Source organism: Erithacus rubecula (assembly GCF_903797595.1).
Source record: "Erithacus rubecula genome assembly, chromosome: 2".
NCBI classification, from domain to species: Eukaryota; Metazoa; Chordata; class Aves; order Passeriformes; family Muscicapidae; genus Erithacus; species Erithacus rubecula.
Window position 1 is genome coordinate 60650751 of NC_136685.1, and position 20110 is coordinate 60670860.

Here is a 20110-nt window from a genome sequence, read left to right on the forward strand (position 1 = left end):
CAAACCATGACATTAGGCAAATAATGGAAAGGGAAGAAAGGAGAGAGCAAAGACTGAGAGAAAGATCAGTAACATGAATTAAAGGTTTAAAAAGACACAAATGTAAAATGAAGTCTGCACAGTTATTCCTTGAAGAGAACGGGATTACCATCACCAGAATTCCACAACTACTTTCAACTTTATCCCTCCCTGTGAGGTTAGAGATTTTAAGCTGCAATGCATTTCTTAATGGCTAGATCATATTCCAAAGTTCAGAATTACACATAGCACAGGAAATATTTATTTCTCCAACAGTCTAAGGTTCACTGCCTCTTACTGAAGATTTTTTTTGTCAAATGACACCTTTCAAATCTCCTTCTTAGTGAAATGCAAAAATAGCAAAAAGGAAACAAAAGAGAATGGAATTTTTCTTTGACTTGTTCAGAAATGGCCCATCTTTTATGTGCAAGTTTTAAATAATAACATAAAAATCATACTGGGACAGAAACTACACCAGAAGAACTCCAGATAAAACTAATTTCAGAAAGGTATTGATTTCTTATAATAGTGGTGGGGCAATAATAACAAGAACTACAATTGGAACTAGTTATTACTGACTACTTTGCCTGAAATAATAAGGATTTGAATTCCCTAAATACAGGCAGAGGTAGTATCTACTTCTGGACATGGCAAAAGGTAATAATTTCCCAATACACATGGGTAAAGAAACACCAGTAGAGAAGCCATGTTAAATTTAACCTTGATTTGAACAGACCCTGGCTCTGATATGGTAGATTGCTAAGTCAAAAGCTCTGCTACCACCTGCCCCCCAGGGTGGAAAATCTCATTTGTTTCTGCACAAGCATAAGTCAGGACAAGGATCCCCACACAGTTAAAGGCTTTAGGCTGCTCTGAGAAGTGATTCCATACTAATTTCTTCCCTCCACTTCCTCCTCCACCCCCCACCCCAAGGATGTTCATGTGATGAGGTAACTTCATCCTTCACTTGTTTTCTGCATTGCAGAGAAAATATTAGTTTCTCAAACAGAAAAAGTTCTTGCCCTCCTTTATTTTTCTCCTTTTTTTTTTTCTTTCTCTTCCCCCCCCCACCCCCCACTTTTTTCATACCCTTTGTTGCTGCTGTGGCCTTTTGTTAACTGACCTTAAATAAACTTCTGATTCCCATGATCCACTACATGACCAAAAATGCAAGGAGTATCAAAATATTTTCCACAATAGAAATAATATAAATAATAATAATATAATAATATAAATAATATAAAAATAGCATTTTCTCTTCATAGTATCTATCATCACAAGGAAAAAAAAAAAAAAAAAAAAAAAAAAAGAACAAAAAGAAACAAACCAACAAACAGGAAATGTAGAAATGACAATAGGGACTCTAAAGAAAAGACAAAGCTGTTCGCCCAAATTGAAGAGAATGCTCCGTAGATCAGACACTTGTAGCCAGGCTTTGTCCTTTCCAGACATTCATCCTAGCTACCATCATCCAAGAATTTCAAGAGCCACAGTACTCAGTTCTACAAAGTCTCAAGAGTCCGAGGATCTGGAGGGTCCAGAATGCACTAAGGAATGAATGCATGGCCTAGTTAGAGGAGGAAGATGTGGTTAGAGGAAGACTCATTGTCTGTAACAGAATGAAAGAGGTGATTCATTGCAGAGAAAAGATTAACAAAAAGTATAACAGCACAAAGCTACATCCAACAACTTCATCTCTCCTTATAAGCAGTAGTTGAATGATTTTCTAAATATTTTTTAAATCATCACATTCCTTTTTCAATCATTATCTTCTATTACTATCATTATCTTCAGCTTCATTCTTTTCCCATTCATTTTAAAATTATCTTTCCTTCTTTTTTTTTATTAATATATAACCAACCTTCCAGCAAGAACTATGAGTGATTTTCATCCTTTAGCCAGTTGAAGCTCTGAGAATACCATTCAAATATTTCACTTTCCCAGAGCTAAAAGGTTGAGAACTCAATGATATTGTGATAGACAAATCATTTAAAATGAAAATAATAGTGCACCCAGAGCTTTTTGTTATGCCTAAATGAATCAGAACCAAGCTTTCACCATTGAAACTGTGCAGGGAGTAATTCTTTCTTTATACATGTTCACATTACCTCTTAACATGCTTAGTGACACAAGACAAATGCTCCATAGGAACATCTAGAGTCAAGGGCTCTGTCTTTCCAAGAAAAAGAGGTAAAATGCAGCAGAATTCTCATAAAATACTTTAGAATTTGTCTCAGGGTGTTTGTAGCTTTCCATGTGAACAGCCAATATTTGGATGTATTTCAGCTGTAAACCCAAACCTTTGATTAGATAATTGAGTATATCAAATTGGTTTAAGTACACTCATGACCAAACCAGAATTCTCCTTATTCTACTCAATTTGTAGATCTTGTTCTCAACAAAAGATGACACATTAACATGATGCTTCATAAAGCATATCAGAAATTTTACATCTGCAATGTCAGAGCAGAGAGAGTCACAATGCAGTGTTATCACAGCTACACCTGATAAGTAAAACACACAAAAAAGATGGGGGTTTAAAAAAAAAATAAGAGACTTCTGGGATAAAAGTAGTGATACAACTAATGCATTAAATCAAACACAACATTTTATCTTTTTTATTAAAGGATATTTGAATTAAGTAAATTTGTACACTAAGAAAAGAAATATCTCACAGTGCCCACTGATGTTTCGTGAAATTTACATAATTGATACACAATAATTTTAAAAAAAGGAAAAGTGCAAGTGCAATTATGTATGCAGGTAGTATACCTGGTGTAAGTTGTACTGTATCATAACATATTAAGCTTATAAAATATCCAGAACATAATGAATAAACAGCATTCAGATGGTTGTATTAAGTGTCCAGATCCACCATGTTTCCTGTTCAGTCTGCTAAGCCCATGTGTGCTCTGACTGCTGAAATCACAAGTTGTCTTGAAAAACACTTGAAACTCATGCTGTTATTTCAGTGTCAAGGATGAATTTTAGAACAAGGAAATTCATAGAGATGCAAAGAATTGCTGTTGAAATAATTAATAAGTGTCTGAACAATTCAGAGTCTCAGCACAAGTATGATGATATAGGAATGCGGTTAATTTTTTTCCTGGAGAGGTCATCTCATTTAATTAGGTCTTGCAGTCCTTGGAAAGCTCTTTTAGATGTGAAAAGGAGCACTCTGTGTTGGTATTTTCTACAGTTTGGAAAATTTATTACAATGCAGGCATTTCCACCCAGAATCTCCCAAACACCTGGACCAAACTGGAAACAAGAGTAATTGCATTTTAAAACTAGCCAAGAAGCCAAAGGAATAGTTTCCCCAGTTACTTACTTGAGTGCACAGAGCTAGATGGGAGAGCGTGTGCTTTCATATGTGTATCTGCCACTGACACAATTCAATCAAGGAAAATGTAAACTGGTCCCATGTGTTTTCTCTGCTAATTGCTTTCTTCTATTATTCAGATTCCAGAGGACACTCGGAGTCCCCAGTAAAGACATGGAATGTCAGAAGGCTTACCAAAACAAGGGGTTTTTTTAAACCTTCCTTTCAGCAACTTGTTAAATTCCTCACCTTCATCTCCCATTCCGCAGGGAGCAGGCTCTGAGGAAGTGGATGGCACCAACAAACTGGCAGCTTTGAAATTACAGACCATTTAACCGAAAAAACTTGAAAGACATAATCCTTTCTTCTACTGACCTTGCGGTTCCCCCACATGAGCCTACCACCATTGTATCTGCAGTTACAGATTTTGGCTGTCACTTCCTCTGATATTTTTAACAGATGGGTTCATTGGTTAGTACACTCTTTTTTCATGCCTGCTTTTAATTTTCCTCTTTCCCCATCCTCAAAGCACCAACTTTACATGTAATGTTTCCTCTCCCAGAGACACGTCACCCTCCACAGCCTCCAAGGAGGCTGAGACCTCACCCTAGCAGCATGAGGAGCGTGCCAGCTGCTCTGCACCAGGGAAGAGCTTTCTGTGAAATACGGGAAATCCTTCCCAGGGGACAGCGACAAGAACATCCCATTGTTTTGGCTTTATGTGCACAAAAGTGTCGGCTGTTTTTTAACATTCAATTATCTTTCCAAATGATTGACAAATTAAACGCACCTCACTGAATAAGAGGTCCACCCTAACGTTCAAAGTACAGGATTTCACTTGCAGGTAGAGAAAAACATATATTTAGGGTAATAAAATCTTCATTAACTAAGTACTTTCAGGAGAGTCAGGGAAGTAAAACTTGGGCAGCTATTAGCAATCTGACAAGATGCTGTTTATTTAGGTCAGGTCTTCAGAGTGTCTGTTAGCCCTGCAATGATTTGTTAATATCTGTAATTTTCCTTAAGGCTAAACAAATGAGGAAGCCATCTTGTTTTCCACATCATTGGACCTAGCATGCTCCAGCAGATTGCCATGGCAACCAGAGCAAGTGTGCCCGGTGCGAAGGGAGCGGTCCAGGCCTCTTCTCCTAAAAACACCTTCCCACTGAGGTTGACTCACCAATTAAAAGACTTCTCTGTCCTCCAGGGTTTCTATGCAAATAGAGATGTGAGGTGCAGCTGATCAGCTGCTTTACCTGAGCCAACTACTCTTACCAGCTGCCCAAATATAGAAACAATATCCAGCAAAGAGGGAAAGAAGTATTTCCAGAATTTCATCAAGGACTGTATAAATCCTGTAAATAAATAAATAAATAAATAAATAAAGTTGGAAAAAAACCCCAAACAATTGCTTTGAAGAGTGCATTGAGACAGTTCTTGTGATTTTGTGATTACTGAGTAAACAGCTTGAACAAGGGGGTGTTCTCCAAACCTTGGAAGATGCTCATAATGCATTTTTTACAGCATCAACAATAACATGTTTTGTCATCAGCCCTCTGTCAGTGTGTCTGAGTCACACACATTTGATATAAGTGAGGATTAATTATAGATTTAATAAAAAAAAAAAAAAATATGTGAGACTGTGGGATGACTGTTTCAACATAGCTTTTAGGCATCATTCATTTTCTTATGATCAGCTGCTCACAAGTTGCTTTCATTAAATAGAACTAAATTTTATAAAGAATGTAAAGCTTTATAGTACCATCAATTAATGAATTGTCTCATCATGATATCAGTTTGCTTAGCACAAAATTGTGGCTGCAGCTCATTCAAACCAAAAAAACTTCTGCAATAATTTTTCCTATTTTGCTATATTGAGACTGATTTAGAAAAGAAGATCGAATAAATTGAGAAATATGATAGGACTGCAAATATTAGCAACAAAATAACATTTTGGTCAATGTGAAATAATTGATTTTGTAGATAATCATTGTCATAATGTAGACCAAGTACTGAAAGAAACAGTAACACTACACATTGGACTCAGCATAAGATCTGTCTCAACACATTTACACTTGATCATGTAAATGTTTCTTATTGTAAAACATCCATCACAAAACTACAAAAGCCTTCAAACCCTTCAGAGATGTGGCTACATCAGAGCCAGATCACTGATAAAAAACATCTCTATATAGTGCTATCCTGCTATCCTAGAGGATAAACACTCTGCACGTAGTAGTTTTCAGCCATGAGTTCCTGAACAGCAGCAAATCCAAAAGCAGCACCCTTGTATTATTCTGTTCCTGCTGTGCAAAGAAAAACCCAGCATTATGCTTATTTAGTACATGCAGGGCATGCCCTTCTGTGTGCAATCAGTATAAGACATAGGGTGAAGGAGACTTAACATACATACATTTTGTACTGTACTGCAAATGGACACACAGGGGAAAGGTAGATCTCCCTACCAGCCCCAAGCCCATATCTATCCATTTCAAGATGCATGCAAGTGCCTGTTAATTTTTTCCAAACATATCTGCTACTGATTTAGAATCTCAGGTGGTTTTGAGTCCTATTTGAATACCTAGATACTTTACTCATTTGGTTCCACATCACAGTGAGTATACTCAGAACCCCAATCCGGAAAAATATCTCCTTCTAAACTAACAACATTAGCACCCACTCTATTACTCTCCCTAGACCGTCACTCAAAATATAATTCTGCACACTCCATTGAATAAATGTGATTCCATGTTATTGAATCTAACTAGCTAAATATATTCTGTTTAAGAGTTATCTTATAGATAAACTCATTCTGCCTGCCTTGGAAAATCAACAGCAAATTGTGGCTGCAGTTTTAGCTCACTAACTAATCAGCATTTCCTCTAACAGTTTCCTAGACACAATGCTGTCCAATTTGACAGAGCTCATTAGTTTCCAAATTTGAGGAAAGCAAAGTGTTGCTACAAAAAAATTTCTTGAAAAGACAAAATAAAAATTTAATTTGCATGTATGCCTGCATGCTGGAACTTCTAAGAAGTCTTCTTGCCTTAATGAAAAATGCCACATTTTAAGAATTACTTTAAAATACTGCATTATAAAATGGATAGAAACAATATAGGAAATATATAGCACCCTATAAAAATGATCAATTCTGACTTGTAATATTGAACTCAGTTGTGGTTGACTCACTCTCAAGAAAGATAAAGCAGAGATTGATGAATTTCAGAGTAGAGGTAGAGGTAAAGTGGGATTTATATTGGATAAGAGACTAACCCAGACAGAACAAGAGTAACAGGAGACTTTATGGAGGTATACAAAATTGCTACTAGTATAGCAATAAACTGATCAATCTCTCTTTTTATTAAACTTGTCCCATCATATAAAAACATAGGATTGCAAATTAAAAGGCAATAAATTCCAATTAGAAAGAGAAGTATTTACTTATGAGAGACACAGCACTGCACAAGGTCATTAAGCGAAATACTGTGGATAGAGTTGAAAAAGAAGGCTAATGTTACAACCATTATTACCTTTTGTAGACAAGAAAGTCATCATAAATTAGTATTAAACCTTATGTCATCAGTTATATAGAAAATGCAATTTTTCCTTACACAGTTCTACTTGTCTACTGCCTTGGTTCTCTGAGAAGGATTTTACCTCCCTCCATAGCATCTACTGTCAGCTACTGCCAGTTTATTCTTTATAGATTTTAATTTTGTTTCACTGCCTACTGGTTGTAATTATCGCAGATGCATGAAAATAGCATTTTATCAACTGCTTTTTATCCTTTTCCATTTGGCAAACATTGGTTTCTTGTGTGTGTTTTGAGCCAAACTGAAATCAACACATCTGTTTCAGTTTAATATCTACAGTTTATATAACAAGACCTATGCAGTAATATGCTGTCTTTATGCTTATGCTGGTGTTTCCTAACCAGTGAAATCAGGCCAAAACACCTATGGTACTTTAGAATTTTACTGATTACAGGAAATCAAGGCCTTGATAATAGATCTCTGCTAAAAGATACCTTAGTCATGCCAAACAACATTTTTGTTTCTGCCAGCATTATCAATTGCTCAGGAAATAGTGTGCTTAGTTAATTATTGCTTTGGAATCAGCAGATGGGGCACAAATAATTTCAGTTCAAGAGTTGCAGAAGTAATGGGAATTGTTTTCTTTTACAAATTCCCAGTGATGAAGTATGCAACTTAAATAAGAAGGATTGGGTACTGCTTTTGTCATCCTGTGTTACCATGAATAGTTGCCACTGAAACCAAGAACCCTTCAAGTGACATCCATTTGCAAACCTGCCTGAGGATACGTTGGTTCCATTTGCTTTGAAGAGATGCAGCAAAGCACAAAATTCCAGTCTGTTTTCAAATAATCAACACATGATGATAAGAGTATTTGGATCCAAATACAAATTGTCATCAGTTTTTAGATATTTCATCACTGGCTTGAAGTTAAATTAATACCACAGTAAATAAACACAAAGGAAAACTAGTAAGATTTAGACTCATGACAGCTTTGCTCAGATTATAGTATCCTATGTCTGAGCCCCAAGGACATCCATAAGTTTTGTCCTGGCGAAGCCTGTCACTATCACCAGCCTGGTCCTGTTCAGACCTTGTGGGACAATGGCTAACTGATGAGCACCCTGCCTCTGTGAAGGTCACTTTTGATTCCTGACTTGTCCTCCCCCTTGGAGGGAACTTGTTCTTGCTGCTCCCTGAAACAGATATGACTTTCTAACAATTTAAACATGGCATTTATTACAGCAGTGACTTTCACTTCAGTGAAAATTTCTATAGCCTCCAATTCTGTGTATCTGCTTTGAGCCCAAAAACCTACCTGACATCTTCCAGTGTGGTTTTTCTCTGTGCACCAGTTTGTGCTATTATGAGCAGTGGAACCCACCAACAGAAAGCATTTATGACAGTGGTCAGTTGAAAAATAGTCCCCCAGAAAATTTCCAAAGTCAATCCAAAAGTACAGATGTTTTCTATGACCAACCCAAAATTACTCTTTCTGAAAACCCTTTTCAATTGGTTCCTGAGACTGTGACAGGCAGCACGGAAGACAAAGTGAGAACTCCTTTACTTTAAATAGGTTATTTCCTCAAACTCTATATTCATCCTTCCATGCAGCTCCAGAGGAGTTCAAATTATTTGGTCATCAAACTGTTAACTAGATAAAAATATAACTTCTACTCTTTTTGCTGAACCAGTCTCATTCTTAAGAACAAGACTTCAAAATACATCGGTTGGAAAGACAGAAGAGAATGGCTTTATTCTACATCCTAGCAATAGGAGATTTCAGTCAAACAGTTCTGGCTTTTGGACTGTAGTTTATGATGTCTATCACGTAATGCAAAATATACAAAAAATATTTGAAAATAAGACCAGTTTCCTCCTTGTGTCTCTTACAGCTCAGACTAAAAAACTCTTCTAATGATTAACAAACAGTTATTTTGTTTAGTGGTTTTAGCTCTTATTGGATTTCTTTGTCAGAGGAGTGTTAATCTCTCACTGTGGTCACACCACAAAGATGGTACAGCTATAACTTAAGGAGTGCATAGCAGTGGTAAGGTATCTACATTTACTTCATTATAATTATGCCCTCTGGGTCTGCTCAAGGCAAAAGGCTACCTCACTATAACTAAAAGTTTTTATATTTATCAGGCTCAGATCAATCTCACAGTTTTCCACATAAGTGACCCATAATAATACTGATTTTAGTTGTGGAATGTGTAAAGAGAAAACTTAAGACCAGTACTTTTCTAAATTCCTAGAGCTGGATTTCCAGACTTAGTTGTAACTCAGAGGTCATTCTTCACTCAGATGTCACATGCTATGTTCAGTCCACATAACTTCAGCTGTACCTTTTCCAGTCCTGTATCAGGAGTTTAATTTCAAAGGATTCTGAGTCAATAGGATGTTGCCTTCTATTTCAGCACAACACCTTGGAAAACTTACCCTTTCATATTCAATATGAAGATGGCATTTTTCCATGATCCACTTCCAAAGTAATGGATTTCCAGAGTTAATGCTATGAACTATAGCAAATACTAGAGCTATTTAATACTGTGTCTGTACAGTACAGAAACCTACATTTCCCCCTTTTACCATGTTTCTCATTCTCTACTGAAGCAGCAAGTACTGTTCTCATGTTTTAGAATTGTGAGAGGTAAAATTGGGCAATAAATCCTCACATGCTGATATCTTATGTTTTAGCAGAGGAACAATTTATATTGAATAATAAGCAAAACAATTTTCAGTTGGATGACTGACAAAAGAAATCATTGTTCATTCTTGCACAATGAACCATGAAAACCAAGTTGAGGTAAGAATGAAAATAGAGTTGGTAATTTCATGCTGCAGGCAAAGCACTGGGGACTTGGAAACTATCTGAGCTCATTGTCACTAGATTTCATTGAAACTCAAGAGGTTGCTCTCCTGGGGAGTTTATCTGTACATTTTTTCTTGATTTGAGTCCACACAGTTTCAACTTTACCCTTTTCAGTCTCACTGGGAGCTTCAGATCCAAATGATTTCAAAACCTCAGAGCAAACTTCACTTGAAATCATTCTTCTCATGGAACTCACCTAAAATTAAGAGTTTTTTCCACCCAAAATCATGGAGAAAATCATACAGAAAACTGATCTTAAAAGGTACAATATGTTCAAAATTGCCCATGTCTCAACAATCATATATTGATCTAGTTTTACTTTTATAGAAGATAAATGTGGGAATTGGGCAACTATCAAGGTGTCCTTTGTATTTCATATAGTTAGTACTTCTGACAAAGCAATTGTCATTTAAAACAGGATATGATTCAGATACTCTACCACCTGCATGATGCTATGGAATTCCTAGAGGTTGCTCATGGGAAATATGAAATTGTGATCAATTCTGTTTGAGGTTCTACAGAAATCGTTGATACCCGATATCTTAGATACAGCTAGTCAAATCACGGAAAGGGAAAAGTCTTAATTTGCTTATCAGGAAGACTTGTGAAAGTATATTACTTGTTGGATCTACTAAAAAGGACAGCAAGAACAAAGTGCAAGTCATGTTTATTCCATTATTATGTACAAATACATCGTGACAGATAGCTTGAATGCTGTGTGCCCTGTTGGGACCCCTGTCCAAATACAAGAACTGGAAAATTTCAAGGAAGAGAAATATGGGAGGTCAAATATGTGGAATCGTTTTTGTATGCCCAAAGAGGTTGTGACAGAAGTCTATGAAAACAATAGCACAAAAGGGTGAATAGGAACTGATTGTATTTTGTTTTTCCCTCACTGCAACAAAATTCCCTCTTGCTAGTATAAAACAAGCTATATATACAACACAAACAATTCCATTAAATCCCAGTTCAACTACCTACATTAATATTCCACAGTACCATTATTTCTCTTCAAAAGCACCCAATTGTCTGAAAATCTATCCAGTATGTTCAGCTACACAAATATTGTCAAATCCTTTCTGAACCTCAGGACAACTTGAATTAGGTGAATGCCATTAATGCCATAATTGAGAACTGCAGCTGAATCCCATTCCAAATTAATTGTATACATTTCCCACTTTCATGATGTTTCTATAGTTTGGAAATGTAAACCATTTTCCAGACCTCCTTAAATGCTGGTTTTTCAAGCATTTCTTTGGACAGACCTCATACCTATACAACCTTCTGGTAAAATTGGGTAGTAAATTAAAAACAAGTATTTTAGGAAGTTTTTTGTGCCCACTTGGGATCTGAAATTGGAAATCTACCCTTGTTCTCTGCTGGTCATCAGTTGAATTCTGTCTACAACTGCAACAGATATATCTGTTTAGAATTAGGGAGCAACAAATGATAAGCTATGGTGGATTGTTGAAAATTAATGAAGTGAGATATTCTTCTCCAAAGGTACAGTTAAATGACTTATTGACACATGACATCATAAATACAAAATGGTTTCCCAAAAGCATTTAACTAATTAATTAAATTAATTAAATTAATTTAATTATTTAAGACAATGATACGTGTTAAGAACAGAGAAAATTTCCATGATTAGGAAAATGAACTGCAGATTGCTAGAAATTCATTAACTATTACTTTAACTATGATTTCATTAACTATAGTATTGTCCATCACTTATCCAAAAGTAACCTCCAATAGCCACCTTCAATAGCATCTTAGGTGGTTCTTCATTTCAACCCACATTGGCTGTTCTTATGCTCTGCCTTGATACCTTCAACATTAAATTGGGTTGTCACATGCAGACATGTCCTCAGCTTCCATGTTTTCTCATCAGTAATTTGTTGACAGAAAGACAAGTGGGTAGCTACTTGCTTGTTGAAAACAGTTATAGGTTGTGTCCCACAATGTCTCATTATTATTTCCAAATTAGAGTACTTCCAGAACACAAGTGGAATTCCATGCTCTGCAATAACTCTGAAATCTCTTTGTACACTTGGTCAGGCAGTTGATTCATTGTAGACAACTAGTCCCCCTAGGTAGACTGGCTTGCCTATCTTAGCTTTTGTGATGTTGTGGTTTGTCTTGGCCAGTATGCTAACAAGAATATTATTAATAATTCCTATTGCTATTACTATTGTCTAAAGTTTGTGTGGTCCTCTGGCCTCCATTAATATGCTCTGTCATCTGCTCTTTTATTCATCCCATGACACTTTTAAGAATGGTCTGGCTGCCTGCCTGTAATCTTGTAATATTTACTGCATTAGCCAAGTAGCTTCACTTTCGTCATCTCTCTGATGGCCCATGACCCAATGCAGGGATAGCAGTTACCTATTTCTATTTCCATGGTTTAAGGGAGTGCTACTGCAACATCACTATTTTACCTGGACAAAAGGAATCACTGGGATCACTGCAAGCCCATGCCAAGTTGAACAGCAGAGGTTCATGTAATCAAGGTTTAGAAGCTTTGAGCACTATGTTGAGAATAACTTACAGGTTTAGATTACATTTACAATACTATATGAAATATTCATAAGCTAGAAATGTTGCTGGGATACAAAGAGGAAAATGGAGAGTAGAGGTGGGTAAGCAAACCAATAATATTAACACAAAGAAATATCACTCCAAGCGAGTTCACAAATTCTTGTAACAATTGCAGCATCCTGTTTCCTGGACAAACTAAAAGGCTGGCCTCCATATTGGTTTTGACAAAAAATCTTCTCTGGTATCTGCCTTCCATTAATTCCTGTCAGGTAGAAGATTAGTGGAATGACTTGTTTCAGCACATTATATTCATCTCATAAGAATCAACTGCTATATCTTGTTCTATGCAGTTTGTCAAAATGTGATGATTCATTACACTAAGTCTATATGTCAATATCTGTATTTTAATAATACAGAGATAAACTTTCAGGCCAGTACTGCTGGCTTACAATTATACCTATTTATTATTTGCATTAGTCTGGCTCATCATATTTATGGACAAAAATAGGTGCAAGTTATTGTGCAAATGCAGAATAAAATTAAGATGCCACCAAGAGAAGTTTCAGGATACGGGAATTACTGGAACTGGCAGTTGGTTAAAAATTCAAAGTTTACCAGTGGTCCACCAATGGATATTTAGGATGGAAGGGAAGAAGGACTTTAAAAAGCACTTGGAAGGGAAACTGTGGAGTATTTTGAGTGGTCAGGTTGCAAATGCTGTCTTGTTACTGGACAGGACAGGAGAGAGTCATCATTGTTAAACTGTAAAGCATGTAATTGCTACAAAAATCCTAAGATCTTAATTAGGAAAAAACAAATCAATGTTTTTCATTCCACTCATTTTGTATTTCAGCTTGGAGAACTTTCCCTTCACCAATAAAAGTCTGGCCAAACCAGTTTACCATGTCACTGTTAGTGACTTCTGTGGGGAAAGGCCATTTATGTCCTCTGTGGCAATGAGTTAACAATGATCCACCACCTGATGCAATCAGCCTGCTTTCCACACATGGCAAACCAAGCTTGAACTGTGAAATTGCATCCTATAAAATTGTAGATGTCTCTGCAGAATAACACTTCATTGAAAGTTTGCAGGCATTTTTTGCTGACTTGGAGCATGTTTGTATATTTTCCCCTCTAGAACAGCTTTCATACAGTTATTTTTTTCCCCTCAAAGCCCACTTTAGAAAATATAAATGGTAATTATGTAAAACATGTGAGGCTAGTGCTGAATTCTTCTTTTTGGAAACTTTCTGCAGAAAGGCACTGTAGGAGAGGTCCAATTGTATCTTGGAAACAAAACAGAGCACCTCTCTCCAAAATCTGTTTGACTAAAGACATCCCATGTGCAAACTAAATATCATTAATTTCTCTTAGCACTTCCATTTGCTAGATAAGATTGAACCATAAAAGGTGAATAAATAAATCTAATGGGTCCTTGTGGCCAAAAGGGAAAGGTTCAGCCACTTCACAGAACCAATTGTGGAATGAGTCAGGCTGCAAGGTAGTACCAGAGGTCATCTGGTACAACCTCTTGCTCAAGCAGAGGCATTCTAGAGCACACAGGTTGGATGTCTAAGTGGCACAGGATTGCATCTGGATGATTCTCTAATATCTCCAGTGAGGGGGACTCCACAACCTCTCAGGGCAATCTGTTCCACTGCTTGGTCACTCACATAGTAAAGCTCTTCCTCATATTCAGGTGGAGCTCCCTGTGTCCATGTTTTTGCCTATTTCTCCTTGTCTTACAGCTCAGCACCACTGGTAAAAGCCTGCCTCCATCCTCTTGACACCCGCCCCTCAGACAGGAATCTTCCATATGTTTATCCATTCACTTCATCCACACATTTCTACTCTGGCACCAGGTCTGGTGTTTCTCAGACTCCTATGTAAAGCATCTCTCTAATGTTGCAAAAAACAAAAAATCAAAAAAAAATTTGTTTTTTTATTCTTGGTTAATAAATTGAATTGTCCCAAGAGAGGGCCTAGTGAGTGTCAGAGCCAAATCAGAAACAAGTGAGAAGTTTGGGAGTGGAAGAGACCTCCCCACTCGAGCAGAGATGATTTGAAAGAAGGAGGTGAGTGACTTGAGTAGGAGACCCTTTTTGCAGGACCTTTCCTGTGTGTTCTGAATTTTTAGAGCAGCTCATCTTATGCAATTTTACCTCAAGAACAGCACAAAGCAGTGTTCTTCCTATCAAGGTACAGACAGTACTATCTTCTTTAACTCAAATAATTTCTTTAACAGCCTTTAATTTCTGCTTGGAAAAAAAGCAATTAAAAATCCTTCTTCCTAATCAATGCAACAGGTTTGCCATGCAGTTATCTAGCTCCTGAGGTGAGGAAGATATCATAGCCAAGCCAGGCAAACCCACTGTTGTAACCAATGTCCAGACACAGTTTTGTCACTTTTGATACTAAAGTTCTTTCACTTTCAATAAGACATCACGTTTTTAAAAGAATGGATAATCAAGCCTCACAGGATATCTAGAGAAATTATACTCTTTCAGGTATGTTTTATATTACTCTCAATAGATGCTGAACTTGAAGCTTTCATCTGGAATTATTATATAGAACAGTTCTGATCTTGCAGTAAATTCCCTGTTGCCTGCTCAGCTTTAGCAATCCCAAATCAAAATGGAATATGATTATCTCACCCTGCTCTTCCAATACTTTTACAGAAGCACTGGAGATTCCAGCACTGAAGCATGTGGTTTTGAAGGCATGGTGCAAAGCAGAAACAGCAGCAGAAATAATGACAGTCAGAAGTGTTGTAAGCTGCTCTAACACTATGCCCATTTCTTTTTTTTTTTTTGAGACATAATCTGAGGCTTGGCTTATGTCTGCAGGGAAGCTTCAATTTCTGGCAGCTTGTAGTGATGCTGAGAAATACAGTGAAGAAAGCCACTCATCCAGTGGCAAAGTATTCACACACAAAAGTGCTATTGAAGCTAATGAACCTGCTATAGCTTCCAACAAGAGGTTACAGCTTGGGGGTCTCAGTCTGCAAGATCTCCATACATACCTCTCTGGCACCTTCCACAAAGAATTTGCCACCAATACCACAGCTCTGTGCAGCACTGGACCTCAGCCTGGGCTGCAGGGAAACACCTCTGTCCTTCTTTGTATGTGCCCCAATACCACCTACACAGTATTTTGTCCATGCATTTGCAGAGGATGGGGAGCTAATAATGCTGTTTCAAATGTCCCAATAACCTGATTTGTTACCCTTGTTTTTATTCTCTCATTCCCCAAAGTAATTCAGCTACCCAAGAAGTAAAATTAAAATACTTACAAAATTAAAAATACTTACAAAATTAAGATACTTACAAACAACAGTTCTTCTCACAGTTGGAAGAGATTCTACCTGTGTTAAAACTGAGATGGAATCAATGTTCTGGTTGCCTAAAGGGGATGTCAAAAATCCTGTCCCTAATTCTAATTCTCTATTCTTAAGCAAACCATCAGAGTATATTTCCGGAGTAAAAGGTAAAGCCATCTACTCTTCTCTGGAGGCTTGCTCATATTGTCTTGCTTATTTGTCCCCTTGAGATGAGCTGACTATAATACCTATCCAGCTTTGTACCAACTGTATTTAAACCTGAAAATTTTGCTGTAGTGATAGTTAAGAATAAACACAAAGCCCCAGAAATCTTTGCCTTACATAAATTTTGGAACTTAAAATATCCAGGCATGAGGAAACACTCCCTGTAATGTTTGCCATAACATAATTCTTTGAAATACAGGGGAGCAAGAAGAGAATTTCCAGGATTTTCTGGACTTAAGTCATAAATAAAACAGACTGCATCTATTTGGCAGGAAACCTCCATTATAGGGTAAAATTAATCCCCATATAGAGAATCAACATCAGTCTGAGCAGCACTGATGTACCAGTTAAATCCTATTTCAAGAGTTTTGTTAGGACTTCAGAGGGTTTTGTTTTGGTCTCTTTGAGTTGGAGAGATTCTCATTCTCAGTGATGTCTTTTTTTTGCTAAGGTTAATTAGATCCAAGCTCTGGTTTGTTTTGTTTTTCTGAGTTGAAAGGTAATTTTCACTTCTTTTCATCTCATTGTAATGTTAAGGTATTCATCTGAAATTTGAATTGTAAAGAAAACCATGAAAAATCATGGGACTTGTAACAGTTTTATGTATTTTGGCAATACTGAGAGCAGATTGCTGCCAATAAACGGTTTGAGATAAATAGGAATTAATTGGAGTCATGTGGGTTTAAGCTGATGTTGAGGGGAAAAAAAGGACAGATATTAAACACAATTCAGACAGATATTCTTCACAAGAAGGTGCTTCAAATGTGGAATTTGCCATATGTTCCATGTATGTCAGCATGTTTCATCATGATCTACAGCACAAATAGCTAATGATGTGGACCAACAAAAGAAAGATAGATTCTGCATGCTTGAGGAGATCAGTGGCATTACAGTGAGCAAATTTGCTGAGAATAAAGCAGAAATTATGTTTATACAGTGTCATTACCTAAATGGGCTGATTGCTATACTGTTCTACTATACTAACCTAGTAAAGTCTCAATGCCTACCACAGGGGTTAGTGTCTTATTCAGACACTTGAGGTATGAAAGGATTACTGTCTTTAGCAATACAGATTATTTAGTAAAATAGATTACTGTCTTTAGACAGCTGAGGATGAACAAGTGCCTTGGTGGCTTCAGTGTTTAGGTCCATACAGGCCTACGAAAGCCTACATAACCTCCAGCCATTGGACATACTTCTTATTGAGACCAGCAATCCTAAAAGAATCTAAGAAAGGATAATTGAAGCATAGATACACATTAAAGTTATGGCTGCACAAGTTATCTCCCACCAGCTGAGCAGTGGTACGCATGGTCAACTCAGAGTAAGTAGCTAAGGAATTTATTACTTCACAGATGAGCAGACTCAGAGCATGTGCCTAAATTCTACCATCAGTTAGCACAAATAAATGGACACCTGACAAGTTGTTATGCTACCATAGCAAATTCATATGTGTGACCTTTGCTTTTTACTAATGCTAGTGTAGAGAGCTGTGATTTTGTCAGAAAACACTGATATGTTGGTATGAGTGGGACCTAGCCTTAAAGAGAAAGACTTTCTTCCTAAAAGGCTTTCAACTAGTGGATGCACACTTGGGGCTTGTGAGTAAAATTTTATACTAAGACAAAATTTCTGACTTTTCCATAACTAGAAAAAGGTCCCTATGAGGGAAGAGATCACTGTTACTTAAACTTGCATCTTATTTTATTAAAGTCAGTATTACAACCAGTTTGCAGCTAAACCTTCTTATCAAATGAATACCAGATTGTATTTGCAGGGCTTTATAAACAATGATCCATTAACATGCAGAAAGCATGCATTACTACACTATTACCTGCAGAAGCAGAGTTCATTCCCTAGGACAGTCAAATGAACAGTTTCCATCAACACAGCATTTGTTTTTAAAAGACAGGGAATACATGATAACATTGTTTGGAGATCAAGAGGAAAAACATGCAGTAGATATGCTACTGTATATTTCTTAATTTTCTTATTGAATGTTTACTTTTAAATGTGATTGGTGTCAAATCCTCCTGGAACATTTTAACTGAATAATGCTGCCTGGTCTCATAACAGAATTTCTTTTGGACAAGGACAACAATAATTAACAATTAGAAGAGGAGATTTGGCTCGACAACTTCTTCCCCACAGCAAAATCTATTACTAATAACGTTAGGCAGCAGTAAATAACAATCTTTTATTTATACCATAGTGCCTTGGTGTTCCGGCAGAGAGGAAACTATTTCCAACACAAGTATCTTTCAAGTGTTGGAAAGCCAAATTTAAGGCAGTGATCCAAAATGCTTTCATTCCACCTGAAACTGTGCATCTGATATTTTCCAAAGAGAAAACTAGTCCCATTTTTGGATAAAATCCCTTTTTGGATTGGTGGGTGGGTGGGTATGGGTGTGAGGATGAGTGAGGCTGTGGGTGCAGGTATGTGTGTAAAAGACAATTTAACCTTGTCCTCAAAGGGAGAAAATTTAAAAGAAGTCTTCAGTTTTGCCTGCACCAGGTGCATTGCTAGAATATGCTAGTTGATAGAGTCTCCCTTTTTCTGGGTGTGTAGAAAGCAGCAACATAAAAGGTGGTGAGCTAGTTAAGCTCTGCTGCTTAGAGTTTATAGTTCAAACTGCCTACCCTGTTTAAAGACCCACTGTCATTTTCTTTGTGAAATTCTAGAAAGTGTATGCTAGGTTGAATTAATCAACATTGACTTTAACACTGCATAATGACAAAGCCACCCTGTCTTTAAAAGCTGGTGTGATTGTAAGTGTAATAATGGCTTAGAAAAAGAAGAATTCTGCACGATAGACTAGTAATTGCTGAACCCACACAATAGTGATAGAGCTAGAATTGAAGATAAGGTGAACAGTTTTAAAGAAAGAAAAGGATAAATCTGTAAAACCATCTAACTCTCCAAAGCTAATTCTAAATCCCACTCAGCTGCTGCTTAACCTCGGAGATGCTTCATCCTGGAGACATGCTTTGCAGAGGAATCTAAACTCGTTCCTAATACCTAGGTGATTAAGGAATTGCCTCAGGAGGGGAGCAATAAGGCTATAAGCCTCATCAGAGGAGGTCTCCTGCTAGTGCCTGGTGCTGATGACAGTATTCTGAGAGGAGGAGAAGATTTACTCCAGTCTTCTTAAGGAAGAAACAAAGACAAAGCTGGACATCCCGTATCCTAGGGAAGTATTGTACTCACTGGAGCATTAGACAAAGACAAAACCTGTCCCATGCCTTACATTACATCAGTATGGGCACACAGGTCTCAGCAAACCCATTTGGAAGAGCTAAGCACCACTTTCTCTAAAGGTGCAGTAGAGAGGGTAGAACTCTCCTAAGTTTTTCCTCAGGGCTGTATTTAACAGGTCAGACTTTTAGCCTGTGTGAACTCTGCTCACAGTCAAGTTTCCTCCTCTAGGAGCCAGGTCATTAATGGCATAGAGGCACAACCTGGACTGTGAGGTCACAGTGCTTTCCAGATGATGCCTAAGTAATTTTGTCAATCTAACTTGAAGTCCACAAATTGGCAGAGTAGTAATGTGATGTAGAAATTAAGTGAAAAGGTATTAAATAAAAAGGAGTAAAATAGGAAAGGAAAACTGGGAAAGAGAAAAGCTGCATAAAGGTCATTTGCCCATTTTAAAATTGCAGTTTGGGCATAACCTTTGTGGCATGGAAGAGCTTGCAGGCAGATAAGTTATATTTGCTGTGCTTTCTTAGTTTAAAATTGGTGCAATTGAAAAATAAAGGAGGAATCACTGTGACAAGCTGAAGACAAAAAAATGTACCTCTTCATTTTGAATAGACAAAAATGAGTAAGAGGTAGGTTTAAATTTTAAATAAAGGAGCATGGAACAAGCAATGTGTAAGCAGAACACTGAGGCTTGCAAAACTCTAGATATTAACAAGGAACAGCAAAAGGCTTAGCCATAGAAAAGCACAGTTCTGTGACATCTATCTCATCCATCCCATAGCTGCACTTTAAAATTCTCTATTTCAGTGAAACCTCCCAGCCTCCTCTGTCAGAAGCAAAGTGGCTTCTCCTTTACCTTCAACCACACAGCTTCTCAAAGTATTTAAAATACATTTCATTATTAACTTGTCCTTGGTGTATTATGGCCTGTTGGACAGACATTGCACACCAGTTTGCTTCTCCCAGTTGGGCTGTGGTATGGGACCTTGGGTAGGCCACTTCCTTTCTTTGTCTGTCATCTATAAAATGAAGATTATGACAATCTTCCTATTGAATAGACAAAACAAGAGTAGCGACG

General features: G+C 37.1%; 1 long non-coding RNA gene across 1 annotated transcript; it reads right to left on the reverse strand.

Annotated features, from left to right (window-relative positions):
• Positions 1–18686: 18686 nt before the first annotated feature.
• LOC306798932 lies at positions 18687–19162 on the reverse strand. The gene is made up of 2 exons (XR_013773512.1): positions 19039–19162; positions 18687–18946 (listed from the first exon to the last, which is right to left on the reverse strand). It is a non-coding gene; the product is annotated as an uncharacterized lncRNA (long non-coding RNA).
• Positions 19163–20110: the final 948 nt, after the last annotated feature.